This window comes from Aquila chrysaetos, chromosome 18 (genome assembly GCF_900496995.4).
Source record: "Aquila chrysaetos chrysaetos chromosome 18, bAquChr1.4, whole genome shotgun sequence".
NCBI classification, from domain to species: domain Eukaryota; kingdom Metazoa; phylum Chordata; class Aves; order Accipitriformes; family Accipitridae; genus Aquila; species Aquila chrysaetos.
Genome location: NC_044021.1, coordinates 14,634,409 through 14,648,550, shown reverse-complemented (window position 1 = coordinate 14,648,550; position 14,142 = coordinate 14,634,409). Strand labels below are relative to the sequence as shown.

Genomic DNA, 14,142 nt, shown 5'->3' with positions numbered 1-14,142 from the left:
CAGAACTGTATTTTACTTAAGACAAAGTTCAACTGCGTAGCGAGGCAGGAATAAACAAAAGCAATCCATTTAATATGTACACTAATGGCTTTCATATAAGAGAAAAGACGGAAGGCTAGGTTCAGCAAAGAGCGCTAGTGCCGGGCAGCGAGATGCACGGCACTTGGGGAGACCGTACCGTACCTGGGGAAGAGTTGTGCACCTCTGCCAGCTTTTGCTTCACAGAGCTGGCTAGGACTGGCCCCTGCTGAGAGTCAGCGACCCTCAAATGCCCCCTCAGAAACCTCCCCTTGCCCTGGCTGGGGTGGGGGGACATACCTCCCGTACTCTTTGGGTTTGCCTTCCCCTCCTGGGGAAGAGGTGATGTGGTGGTGCCTCCATTTCTCAGCCCAGGGTTAGGCGGAGGTCCCAGCCGTGCCTCTGGGCTAAAAATGGCATTTTTACGTCCTCTTGGGCCTAAGCTATTCTGGGTGGAGGCTCAGCACCCTCAGAGAGTCCTCAGCCCCCCAGAACTCATGGGGACAGAGACATAAAAATGTAACCTGGCTTGGCAGGCTAGTGACCAAGGTAGCAGCAGTGAGGGCAGAGGGGAAACCCTGAGGTCCTTTCAAACTGAGAGGAGCCATGGTGAAGTATTATTTGAAAAAAATAATAATAATAATTTAAAAATCCAAATTAAAAAACCCTACAGAAATAAAATCAGGTCGCCATTTTGAGGAATGGATTTTGTCCCAGCACGTTTAAAAAGTCTCAGCAAAAAACGTGCAGAAAGCAATGATCAGTAAGTTCTTTACAAGTGGTGTAACACGCTATGACACTGTATTTTTGGAACATAAGAAGCATTGCTAAGTTATAAAAGCAGCATAAGCAGAAGACAGGAGATTAATGCACACTCAGAATCTTTAGTTTTGGATAGCAGGGTATCGGGAGCCAGACATGACAGAAAACAATTTAAACTCTAAATAATAATTTCTTTTCAGAAATAATATCTTTTGGTGGCCATAACCAGTTATCCTCCAAAGCAACAGTGTTGCTTATAATTTCCAAAGCAAAGAAACTACTTGCAAACCAACAGCACATCAGTAATCAATTGTTCCAAGATAGATATCAAACACAGTTCCCAAAAATGAGACTTATACCATGAAACCAACTAATTGATGAGTTCAAAGCCACATTCTGTATCCACATACAGGAAGTCACTGAGAAAGTGAAAGATGTGCACAACCTTTATTCCCCCATCAGAATTTGGGAAGGCTGGTGGAACCAGGGCTGATGCTTCGTAATTTGAAGAGAATTGTTCCCAAACAACAGTATCCACCAGAGAGCGTGGAATTCCCCGGACAGGGTCGCTACCAGCTAGATTAGCCTACCTGTGCTGTAGAGGGAAATTTGAATCAGCTTTCCAGGACATCTAAGTTTATAGAGGAACTGGGAAATTACTCTAATTGACTTGTGGCAAAATTGAAACTCAAACTTAAAAAAAATACCAACCAGCCCAAGAAACACTGAGGAAACTAACAGCAAAAAGCTAGTGCACAAAGCATAAAAGCAGTAATTTCAAATAGAGAAGACTAACAAATCTGAGTCAGTACAGTTAGATTCACCACCAGTAGTCAGTATTGATGTGTCATGGCTCTTTCCACATGACAGCATTGTGTATTTGGCTAAAACTATAATTGTTCTCAGATGAGGAGACCTAAAGTGAGAATGAATGAGACTATGAAATCTGCAGAATGCTTTCAAGAGATGCCAAACAGATCAATGTCATGAAAAGGGATTGATTTAGACAACAAGATTAACACCCAGAACCATGAAGCGCTATATCTCATATCCAAATAAAGAAATGGAAGATTTGGTAAAACAAATAACTGGAGAAATGAGCACTTACTGACCAAGTTAATGTATACAAGCAAAGATAATTGATATGAGCAAAGTTTTATATCAAGATTCAATTTGCCAATTAAAGAAATGCAGCACAGACCCCATTGTCCAACTAGGACGCCTTCTCTCATTGCTCTTGTTTGGCTTTGCCATCAATGTCACTATAAAGACAAAGTGCAGATGAATGCAATGCAAATATCATGTGATTTGATGATATTACACTAGGAGACTCACAGAAATAGTGAGTGTAATAATATGTAGCTCATGTGCTTGACAACTTGGTGTACATGCAATTACAGACAAAGATGTTGGCCATGGTTGCAAAAAAGAATCAAACATATTTTCAGAAAAAGAAATGATCTTCTATAATCTCCACACACCCCGCCCCAAAAGAAGAATCTAACAACAACCTTGGCAGGTCCCAACTCCAGGTTATGTAAGAAGTCTGAGTGGGTGAATCTTGAAATATGGAAGGTATCTTGAAATACGTAAGGAATTCTAATGTCACAAAATGTAAAAACTGCATTTACCAGAGTAAACTAGATTTTTTTTTTTTCATCAAAAGTCTGTATCTTAACAACTAAACTACAGATTTTCAACTTGATTATTATTTCCGTGTTGATATATGGATGTGAAGGCTGGGAATGCATTGGAGATAAAAATAGGTGTCCAAATGCTTCTGAAAGCAAATAGTTAGGCATTTAATGGAACAAACCTCTGGCAAGTGTCAGGGTGAATCCGATGGCTTCACAACCAAAAGTCATCCAGAAAAGTAGGAGGACATTTCTAGGACACATATTAAGAATGAAGAGAGAGCATCTGCTGGGAGAGCGGCCAAAACCCACTACTCAGCACAGGAAAAATGCATGGGGCTTCATAACACAGAGGTCAAGCAGAGAGCAGGTAGAAACAGATGGGAACGGCAGGGGTCTTAGGAATGGTTCACCTGTGATGTAGGCTGAGCTAAACTCTGACTGGACTGACCTCTAGTAATTCACAACTCCTCTGCTGCCACATTTGCTCCTAAATGGAAGGAGAGAGTAAAAGGGAGACGGTGAGGCTGTGGCTGTAATTGTGGCCCTTATGACTCTACTGACCAGTGTTGCTAATTCCTTCCTCTATGTTAACTCATAACCAGGAGTAACTCTGCGTACCGACACCTCCGCTCACCAAGAACGGCAGCTCTCGCCTTTGCCCAGCCCTTTATCTGCAGCCCTTGCCCTTGCCGTCTCCACCTGGGCCACACATTCTCAAACCTGGGAGTGGGCAGTGGGAAAGCTCATCTTTGCTCCCTTCCTCAGAGGGAATGGGAAGGCATGTGAATGAGTAATTAGCCAAACAACTGTACCGCTCATTAACCATACCGTTTGTTAGCAATAGCCCCTCCCAGTGCACCAGCTTACTTGCATGCAAGTCATCACTGGTTAACGAGAGGACATTTCCAAGCAAAAATGATTAATGCAATCTGACCAGCCTTGGCACCTATTCTTGCAGGACTTTTATTGTGAAGCAGGAAGGAAGGCGGCGTTTGTTTGCAATCCCCTTTGGAAAAGCAGCTCCAGCTCTACTTCCTCATAGCGTAATGGAAGGAGCAAACTCTCACTGCCTCGTGGAAAACGTTCCCAGGCTGTGCTTCTTTGTGCACTGACCACTGCTGCCCAGGAGCGTCCTACGTTTATGACTCTTGACCTCAGCTTCATTCTAACCATCTATCATAATACGGCGGTGTGACTACATAAAACATATCCTGCAGTTCCCCAGGGCAACACAAATGACAAACCTGCTCTATTCTACTAATTTGGAAGAGTGTGATTGCATCAGATGAAGCAATTAGATGTTCTAGCTAATCTCCTAAATTATGCCTAGAGATTGGATTTTTCTTTGAGTGACTACTCCCTCATTTACATGAAAATTCAAGACAACTAAAAGCAAATGGGATTATAAAACATACTAACAGTTTAGCTCATCGCTATGAGAGAAACTTGCCAATATAATTGCAAACGAATAACCTGCCATAATTTGTCTGTCAAGGATCTACACCCCTGTTATGATCTGAAAACTAAGACAACCAAGACAAAACTAAGGCATGGGTTGCCCGTCGGTATGAAAGGATACCCCCCCTCAACTTAACAGAGAAAAAGTCTCTCTCCGTGGGCACTTTGTAGATTCCTGCCCATGTTCTTCACATGCTGAACTGGGATTACCACTTCCACACTTATATGTTGAGGGACCAAGTAAATCCCTCCACTATCTTATTTTTACTGGGACTGACCTCTAAACAGAACAGGAAATCTCTTTGTAAGCAAATTCCCATAACCAGTCCCCTTGCTGTTTAGTCTGCATTGGATTAAGCAGTGACTTGCTTGCTTCTTTGATTGGCAACTATAGTACTATAAAAACAAATGTACAGAGCGAGTCTCACCAGAAAAGCCTCCCAATCTGCAGACCCTTTCAGCTTTATTTGGACTGAAACCTGATGATAGCTCCACTAGACAGGAAACACTCACCCCTCCTTTCTAATATGGCACTACCAGGAGGACACATTTTCTCACAAATTGAGTAGCAGAGCGGGGAGGCAGGCAGAGAGCAGGAACACCAGAGACCTTCTATCATACGTATCTCAATTTCAAACTGTTGTAAGAGGCAGAAGCTGACAACACTATTTATTTATCCTAAAGTTAATTCTTTGATTGATAAAAAACATGATTTATACCATGCTTGAAATTGGGTAAGATATGGAAAAAGCAAAGCATCCCAGATGTTTTAAGCCCACCATACTGTAGAAGCTGGAGGGACTAGACACTTGAGCAGACAAGCATTTTGCTTGTTTTCCCACTGGATATAACACACTGCTTGTTAACAACCCTTTGCAATACTGTAGCACCAGGAAGCCCCCCAGGTGGTTAGGGCTCTGCCTTTGCAGGTGCTGTAGGAATTCACAGATATGTAGAAGGGGTTGCACAGCATCCACCACTGACAGAAAATCTTAAAGTAAGTGTACATGAGACAGAAAAGGAGCCAGGTACATTATCCTGCTATTCAGTCCCACTTCTATTAAGACATGTGATATTTATGTGAGGGGATCGCAGACTGAAAAGTCATAAAAATGAAATATTTCTTTTTGAGGCTAAATCAGAAATGTCATGTAGCTAAGCTGGCATTAAACAAAGGAGCCGCCAGCAGGTGTGAGCTGCAAGTCCTGCCTTCCTTACACTTGCATCCTATGCATTTGGCACTGCTGCCTAATTTAAACCTCATCAGCCGCTCTAGCTGATTGCGACAGTTGCTTGCCTGAACCAGAGGTTGATCACCTCTGCTACGTACTTGATATTGGCCTATCTGTTGGAAAGAAGTGGATTCACCTCCTACTGCTGCCAGTGCAACTATGGCCAAGGAATACATCCAAGAACTAGAAACTATACAGGCAGGTACACGTATATGCACAATTAATCCAAGTCTGGATGGCCACAGACAATATTTCTCCCGCTGTTTTGTCACTGAGATAAAAGATGGATCAGTAACAGATTTGAAACTCTGTGGCCACCTATCTGCACACAGCAGCATGCTTCCAAAGAGTCCCGGCACTTTGGGAAAGGTAAATCTCAACTCCATGTCTGAGTCAGCAAGGCATTTGTGCTCCATCTGGGTGTGCTAAATGCTGGTGCCCAGCTACACCTGACCAGGCTAGACAAGGTACAGACTGAGGTCTCCTACCTAAAAGCCCAACAGGAAGGACACAAACAAAACTTCTGTGAGATCCTCTGGCTTTTATCACTAGAGAAGTTGAGGTGGCCCCCTTCCTGCAAAGCAGTAGGGTGTTAAATCCAGGAAACAACTGGAGGGCCACGGGCTCTTCCTTCCTTCTCCCTCCCAGCCCTAACCATGCTCTGACTCTTTATCTCACCTCCCTTCTGCTGGGTCTCCTACCTGCTACATTTGGCATTCACCGTCTTGTTGACCTCCAAGGTTTCCTTCGACAGAGTGAAAAGCAAGAAAGGGGAAATGCCTCCATCGCTTTCATGTGACTCATATTACTCTGCAGCACAGTTGCCACACCTGCTTTCATACAAGCCACCTGAAGGCAGTTAAAAAGATACTAGAAAAAGTATCTTGCTAGCAACAAAGTAGCTGTCTCAAGTTGACTTGCACTTTCCTGTGGTGTGGGGTACCTGTGTTAGCCCCTTCTCGTGAACATAAACTCCTGTACAGGGTGGCCACGGGCTGATTTTGCAGATCAGCTACTGAACTGCTTCTGTGAAAAAGAAAGAAGAAAAAGTTAGATTTCTTAGTAAGTTTTCTAGGATATCTGAAGAAAGCCTTTGCTGGAACTGGCCACAGCTGATCACCGCCAGCGGGGCTGCTCCTGCTGCTGTCTCCCAGCCAGCTCTGGAAGTGGCCGGGTCCCTTCACAGGACGGCACAGCTCGCTAAACCTGCAGAAAGCTACGCCTGCCAAGAGGGGGGTGGGGGGAGAAGCCTTTCTGGCATTTTAGGAAGTTGAATTGCCTCAGCAGAGGCCAGCAGTGGCGGAACTGCCACAAGAGAGCCCAGGGCTCGCGACCGCGGGGCGAGGGACCAGGCCCCCACCCTTTTTGGCAGCGGGGAGGGACGGTGCCGGTTCGGCTGCCCCTGGAAGCGCAGCCCGAGCCTCCTGCCGAACGCTCGGATCACCGGGCTGCTGGAGCTGGCACTGAGCCTGGCACCCCACGGTGTCCCCCGGGGTGGGCAAACGGCAGGGGCAGCAGGGCATGGGGACACCCACCAGCTGGGGCAGAGCTCCAGGGATGTCCCCTCGCCCAGCTAAGGGAGGCAGGTCTACACCCTGCAACAGAGCACCAGCCTCGGCTGGGCAGCTCTCATCGTGCCCTAGACTGGATAACCATCCTTGCCTTCTGCTTGGAGAATCCCAACGAGGAGGGATGTCCCCTCTCTGGCAGAGGGAGGACCTGAAGTCGGGTGTCCTGCCACCATGGAGGGGTTCGACTGAGGTGAAACCACTATTTCCACCAGGTGCAGTACTTTTTTTTGTGGTCGGGGGACAACTGGGGCTTCTCAAAGGATGTCTGTCAGACCTCTCATTCATGGATGCCATCAGGGGTTAAACATAAGCTGGGTGTCTACTTACTGAACTCAGGAAGGGAAGGGGGAAAAAAAAAAGAAGAAAGAAAAACCAGAGGCAGTCTCAGGCATGCCCAGGAGCAGACCTTTGGGCACCTCAGGAATTTTACTGGCAGGAACGTAGGCACTTGCAGACTTCAGACGCCTCCAGGGTTAGGCAGTAGCTGAACAGGGGTTTTGAGGATCTAAATATTGGCCGCAAATGCCTATGAGGCAGTTAGGCAGAGCTTGCATGCCTAAACCTTTTTTGTGGCTCTAGCCCTAAACTAATATTATGGAAAATACCAGCAATTATTAGGGACTTCTTATCAGATTGGATACATATTCCCTTTGCATAACTTTACCATGGCCTCATTCATGTGGTGCTTAGAGAGGATGAATACCTGTTCTGCATGAGTAATTATGCCAAAGGCTCATGTGAGGGAGGTAGTTTATGACCGCTGAATAAGGCCAGCTATGTTTACCTATACAGCTTCATCACTTAAACTAAAAATTGGTCTTACCGCTAAATCTCCCTTGCCGCTTCGTTTGCCTGATTGCAAACAGATCCCAGAATATGCAGTTGCACTAAGATGATTGATGCCAAGATGCTGCACTGAAAAGGAAATATTCTTTTAAGTGTTATCACGTCCACGAGCATAAGCAAAGCCATGTCACGTGACAAAATGTAAATAGAGCATTTCTTAGAAAAGCCATTTATTTGCCTTCATGATTTATTATTCAGTGACATGTAGGCTATTTTTTCTTTGTTATTGGCACTCATGTTCATAATAACAAGGTACTTGACTTGAAGGTATTTGGCCAACCTTTCCAAAGTGCTATGTAAGCAGTAATCAGAGAGAGCTAGGTTCGTGAGTCAACAAATTGCTCTCCCATGCTGATCAAACAGTCTTGGCATCTCTATAAAAAAATACAAAAACAGATTTTGGACTAGCCTACCCAGTTCTCTCTCTAAAATTATTTATTGTATTTGCATTTGGCAGAGTCCAGGCTTAAAATAACCAAAGGTGCCAGTTGTTTTATTAATAATATTTTACATGTGATTTTCATTTACGTTTAGAAGGATAAATGAGATAGCCAGTTAGCCTCCAAAGGTTTTGTTGCCATAAATTGGGTTTCATTTGCTCAGCCTAGGGACAAATGCTTCTCTCATTTTACACCATACCTCCACAGCCTGCAGTAGAAAGCAATCTAATACTTGGGTCAAAACTGGTCAGGTCAGTAGAGCTGAAGTTTATTGTGGAAAGCTTTCATTCCAACCCAAACCGGGTTGTTACTATTAAGGCAAGTAACAATCAGATACACTGCACAAGCTGCAGGCTTTACCAGGAGGAGGAATTCAAATCTAAGTGGGATTTGTACTCAGTTTCTATCATCTATGCCCATCATATGTGCTCAGAAATCCAGGCCCTGAAACATATATTCCTATGCTTAGTCTTGCTACTTCAGTGTGTAAATGAATGCCTTAAAATGAACTATATGTAGTTGTGTATCATCTCACTGCTACTGTGTGCCAAGTGAGTAGGGCTGCATGAATAATTGCATTTATTTTCAGCGTGACTGCTGAACTGGAAATATTTTGGAAGCTTGGATTAAACTGATGCAACTCCCCTCTTCCCCCCTGCCTTTTTTTACATGAAATGAAAAAAGAGAAAACCTCATTTTGCATTGAAAAGCTCCTTCTGACCCCCAAAATGAAACACTTCATTTTTGGACACGTGTAGTAAAAGCAAAGGAAATGAAAAGGCCAGGTTTCACAAAGCAAGAATTGGTGTTCTCCCCCTTTTTATTCAGTAGCCAGGATGCAAGAGAGAAATCCTTTGGCTTCCTGAGGCGTTTGAAGCCGCTATCTCCCCTCCCTGGGGATGCCACTCACCATCCCTTAGGTTAAGACAAGTCACAACGAGACTGTGACTTTCCATGCAGCCTGCCAGCTGTGCAGCTTTCCTCCCTGCTGCCTATTTTGTGCTGTCCCAAACATGGAAGCGACGTGCGGGAAAATGAGGTGAGGTGAGGTGCCAGAGCCTGAACCAGCTGCCTCCAAAGTAGCAAGTTACCCTGCCGCAGGCGAGTTGCTCCCCCAAGGTAGAGTACTGGGGGTGGAAGTGCTTCCAAGCGCCCTCCTTTTGGTCCTATTTGGTTTTTTTCTGTGTAATTAGATGTTCCCTGAACCCAGGGGTTGCTTATTCTCAGGGAGGGAGTCCTTCCCATGAAGCTACACAGTTATGCTGCTTTTTAACCAAAGGGTTACTTCAGCATTTGGTTTCTACCAAAGTGCTGTTAAAATAGTTTCACTTATTGCAGGACCACAAACATCTGTTAATTATGGGTCCGGGTTTTATTTATTTATTTATTTTAATAGCTAGGTCTTATTGACCTTCACTTAAGCACTTTTGAATATTTTACCCCATATAAAGACTGCTGTGTTGAAGAGTGCTAACAATTGCCATCATGGGAGTCTTGGATTCAAAGACAGTTTGCAGACCTCATTAAGCCAACGAGCTTGCCAAATCCACTCTTTTCAGTTCAGTGGAAGCAATGCTTAAGTCCCTTCATATAGCAAACCTGCTGCTAGTAATGGAGGCTGCCTGACATGGGCAGCGAGAGCTAAGCTCACCCAGGGAGACTTGTCTGTTTTGGTACCAGAAGATAGTGGCTCACACTGGAAACAAAGGGAGCTGTGAGAAGAACCCTAAAAAGCAGCAGGATGACTGGGCTTTTTCGACACAGGGCTGATCAGTGAAGCAGAGTCAAGATCTCCGAGCTAGAAAGAAGTCTCCTGATCGTCTTGTGTCCCAGGAAACATGACTTCTGTATAGTCTCTGTCAAGAAGCATAGTTACAGTGACAAATCTTGACCAATGCAAAGCAAGACTGGCAAGGTCTTCCAAGCCCAGCTAGTGATGGGCTAGCATGCTAGAAGGTCTGCATTATGCCATTGAGAACTCTTGTCTTGTGTGCAGGAGAAAAGCAGACTTTTGAGAAGTTTCAAGAAAGTAAGATAAGCAGAACCAATTCTTCAGAGTGGTAAGATGCTCCAGGCATTCAACGATCCAAAAGCCAGACTACGTATTTGCATACTAAATATGGAGGTAGGAAGAAGCTTCGGGTTAGACAACAGTGTTTCTGTGTATATAATGTTTTTCAGCTGTTTGCCTGAAGGATACACTACAGGCACCCAGCTATATCAGTTCAAGTGGAGCAGATCAATCCTACATTATCACAGTAATGTGCACAGAGCAAGACTAGTTTAGAAGCTTCCAGTCATAAAAAGTGAAACATATAGACCATAATAGTGGCATTGGTATTGTATCAGAGAACTCAAAAATAAGGCAGCAACACGTAGACTCACAAAAGAGTTGACGCTACTGAATTCAGCATTATTTAGGCACTTTTTATCTGTGAGGGAAAGGAAAAGCTGTGAAAATTCATGACAGGTATCCTGATTCCCAAGCCAGCGCTGTCCACAAAGTCCATCCTTCCCCTCGGTTGTATTATCCTCAGTGCAGGATGTTTTCAAATTAGTTTTTTCAAAGGGCAAGTCCCCTTTCCACTCTATTTGCAGTGACGTTACAAAGGTGACGCCTCACGTTAAGTCAGCACATTCCCTCGGGATTTGTTTCGCCAAAACCACTCTTTTAGATTTAGGATTCTCCCTACATTTGTATTCAACCATACATCCTTGCAAGCACTAATCAAGTGCAAAAACCAGAAGCTGCCCAAACACAATTCCCAAGAAGTGCGATATAAGTGAATACCTCACTGTGGCATAGCTATGAACAAGTGTTATAGAAAAAAGAAAATAAACCAAGATTTGCTGTGGAACACAAATGCATGATAAAATCCCCAAGTGAACATTTTTGAGACATTGTTTTTACATTTAATTTACAGTTTCCAAGTGTTTATCTGTTCAGGTGGGATTTTACATATTGACCATAGGTAGAACACACCCCATTTTATAATTCCCTTATCTTACTTAAATAGGAGACAGATAGTGACTTCTATACGTGCTCACACCTTGCTAATAGAAAACAGTGATGTATTGAAAATTTCCTTATCGCCTTCAGTTCCCACACAGGTGTTCTTGGTGATAAACTACTGAATGACATAAACAGTGATTTCAGGTTAAAAGTAACAACTCGTCAATAGGAAAGGAAAAAAACCGACACATTAAACCACATTTCCTGGGTAGGATTTGGAACTGAAAAAACTCAAATACAGAAGCATACCTGTGAATTTTGTCACTGTGACTGAGAAGCACAGACTCTCTAGGACTTCTCTTTAGTAATGCTTGCTCTCACCTCTCACAACCCGCAGGCATCTTCTCTCGCATTTTGAGATCTTGATGGGTGACTCACAGATATGATAAGGAACTGTATGATATTCCCTCTGTTTTAGCCAATGACATAAAAATTGAAAGAAAATATCCATCTGTCCACTGATGGGTTTATCTCCAGGGGGTGTTATCGCAGACCAGCTGTTCTGCAACTATTCCTGAACAGTAGTGGCAGGAGAGTAATTCTGGAAGAAGAAACATTTGTTCTGAGTTAGCTCTATCCATTTCCAGCTAAACTGTTAGTTTTCCTGTGATTGTTCTTTAAGATGTAATAGAGAGCATCTAAATGTATTTTAACCAGCTTACAGTCTTACCTATGTTGCTGTCATTGTGCAATGAGTATATTGAATCACCTCAGATAGATACACAGAAAATTGTAAGAATTTATGCTCTACGTTGCCTTTGAGTTTTTTCATTTGTATTCTCTAACCTTTACCAATTTCTTCCAAACAGACCACTAGAGGTCTAAAAAAAAGCAAATGCACGCCTGCTATTGTAAAAGTGCATGGCCAAGTCTTTGCTCCTGCGAAGGCCACAGCTTTCTGGCCAGTGTCATTAGGGACAAAACCGGAAACCGCAGCATGTGATGATGTTTTTGAAAAAAACCCAGCCTCTGGCAAGTTTCCACCATCTGCATTTATTATCCAATAATGGGATCAACTAAGATTAGTAATACATAAAAACTTTCATGAAATGTAGGGGAACAGAGTATCATTTTAACAGAAGCAGGAATTCAAACATACATTTAATTTCACAAGAAACATTCCAAGATCATCTCTAGGGCTTTCTCCAGAGTAACATGGCCTCATGCTCCCTGCCAGGACAGGGGTCTGGCTTTGCATTTATCCATGTGGCACTAACAGGCTTCGGTGGCTGCACTCAGCCAGGCAGGCATCACCACTGCTGGCCAAGAGTACCAGACAGCATTGCCATTCTCTTATCAATTCCCTCTAAAGTTTCTGCCAACTTGTCAGGAATAAAAGGCACTCCCCAAAAGTGGTCATTTTGCTTGGGGGAAAAAAGGAAAGTTTTTTTCTCAGTGGCTGATAGATTATTTCTCTAGGACTATCTGGTAATTGAGTCCTATTGAGTGGGGAAGTCTTTCTTTTTTAGATTTTGGAGGTATCTTTTTGTATTTAAAAACATTAACAACATCAGACCTATCAAATTTTTCTCTTATTTCTGCCTCACATGCTTTCTGTAATTATTTTATGCTCCAATCTGCCTCCACATGGAAAATGTCTTGGCAGGCCTTTCCATAATCACCTGTCTTCCACGTCTAGGTGTGTACCCAACTTCTAAAAACTAGAGTTAGACATCTAGTTAATAAGTTGGTTTTGCTAGTGAGAGGATAGCTAAAGGAAGAGATTCTTTGCCTTCCTTTTATCAATGCCACTGCTTTTAGCTAACAGTTTAAAAAAGTAATCTTGAATATTTTCCATAAGGTCAAGTGTTGTCTGAATAGGTTTCTTTTGGCATCTGCAAGAGTAACCAAGTTAAAGACAAAGGTTCCAAACCCACAGTGTGTGATTTTTTTACTAATGGCAGGTTTCAGTGGATCTCAGCTTCCCAATGCTTCCAGTTTCTCTATATGATATTCAGAGTACCAGTACATAGGTGCAGCATGCCACTATACAACTGAATGGTAGTGTCCTTACAATATCTACTTAGCAAGTATTGCTTTCTCAAGCCCTCTCACAGAGGGTTCTTCACTCAAGATGGATGGGAGTAGGAGTTTAGATCAACAGCACCACTGGCAAAACTGCTATTCCAACATCGACTGTACAGAGTACCAAATATCCCTTGATTATTCCTAAGCACTCTTGATAAGCATCAGATATGCTTAACGCTTCTCAAGAAATCTCTTCATAGGATCAGGACCCCATGGGTATCATTTAATATGCATTAACCAAAATGGAATAAAGCTCTTGACATGTCTTTGCATTCTTGAGACCTATTGCATTATTTTTATCTGGAGTAGGCACAAGCAATCACATACGTATTTTTTATTCTTGCTGCAGTTCCTGTAACATGACTGTTGGCTGTGGATCACCCTCCAGCACCACCAGTGCTGTCTCATGTAGTTGACTCTTCCTTACTTTGCTCGGTCAGGGTCCAGTTGGATGCCACCATCTGTCAGAGACCACAAGGAGGCACGGAGTCTGAGAGTGGATTCTCATGAGAAAGACGGCAATGTGAACAGGAAATGTCCCACCAGGAATCCCTTCTTAGGACAGGCTCCTGTGGAAAAGAACAAACCCTTATTGTCACTATTGCAGTTTTAACTTTATATTCTTGTGCTCATCCTTTGATTCATTCTCTCTCCCCCCACTCTATTCCCATCCGACGGGTGGGAAACAGGATATTTTGTGAAATTCTTTCCTTCCTGTGTGGGTCTACATGACATCTTTAATTAGCAACTCTCTGCAATGGAAGTGAAGAAATAAAAAGCACAACTGTCCTGCTGAGGAGATCATAATAAAGTTGCTTTTTGAACAGGTATTTAAGGCATCACTTTCTGTCATTTACAAAGATCATTGATGTTAATATTTAAAAATATCACACACACACAAAAATATTAAAACACACTTCCCTGCGGAACAAGTGGTCAGGAAGAGCTTTACAAACATTGTCCCTCTTTGTGTCCCACTGGAGAAGCTGGGATGCAAAAGAGGGATGGGAGGGAGACCTCTGCCTGCTTCCCCAGGCAGAGCTCCAGCCAGCTAGCACCCGCCATTTCACCTGGAATGAGTAGGGACACTTGTTTCATTAATAACTTTAACCTGGGAGCTGATCAGAGCCGGGTGGC

General features: G+C 43.4%; 1 long non-coding RNA gene across 1 annotated transcript in view; it reads right to left on the bottom strand.

Moving 5' to 3' along the window:
• Window positions 1-13,576, bottom strand: part of LOC115353177 — a 38,786-nt gene extending 25,210 nt beyond the window's left edge. The window contains exons 1-2 of the long non-coding RNA XR_003927475.1: window positions 13,433-13,576; window positions 11,227-11,518 (exon numbers count right to left, since the gene is read on the bottom strand). This is a non-coding gene — a long non-coding RNA (uncharacterized LOC115353177). The remainder of the gene's footprint in view (window positions 1-11,226; window positions 11,519-13,432) is intronic.
• Between the last annotated feature and the right edge of the window lie 566 nt (window positions 13,577-14,142).